The sequence below is a fragment of the Octopus bimaculoides genome, chromosome 5 (genome assembly GCF_001194135.2).
Source record: "Octopus bimaculoides isolate UCB-OBI-ISO-001 chromosome 5, ASM119413v2, whole genome shotgun sequence".
Classification (NCBI taxonomy): domain Eukaryota; kingdom Metazoa; phylum Mollusca; class Cephalopoda; order Octopoda; family Octopodidae; genus Octopus; species Octopus bimaculoides.
In genome coordinates this window covers 104,746,714-104,747,062 of record NC_068985.1, presented here as the reverse complement: position 1 = coordinate 104,747,062, position 349 = coordinate 104,746,714, and the positions used below count along the sequence as shown (strand labels likewise).

At 32.4% G+C, this 349-nt stretch overlaps 1 protein-coding gene across 3 annotated transcripts in view; it reads left to right on the top strand.

Annotated features, from left to right (window-relative positions):
- The window catches only part of LOC106881312 (arfaptin-2), an 85,436-nt gene that overhangs the window by 59,849 nt on the left and 25,238 nt on the right, over positions 1–349 (top strand). The window lies entirely within an intron of this gene.

Here is a 349-nt window from a genome sequence, read left to right as displayed (position 1 = left end):
TCTCTCTCTCTCTCTCTCTCTCTCTCTCTCTCTCTCTCTCATTCACTTTCGCTCTTGTTCAGTTGTTCATTTTCAAACTCATTGAGTCATACTCATTCACTTGCATACTTATTTACTCCCATCCACATATTTACTCACATTTAACGTCAGACGTTTTCAGTAAAATAGTTGAAGTATGGTACATTGATTCATTACAAATGATAAGAACCCCATTCTGTCATGTAAGATAATTAGTTCAAACTGCTGTGATGTTCCCAATCAAAGTTATTGTTTTGACAAGAAATTTCTTAATATTGAACATGCAAAACTTTTATATCTTTGAAAGCTAAACTGTGTTTAAAATATCAAT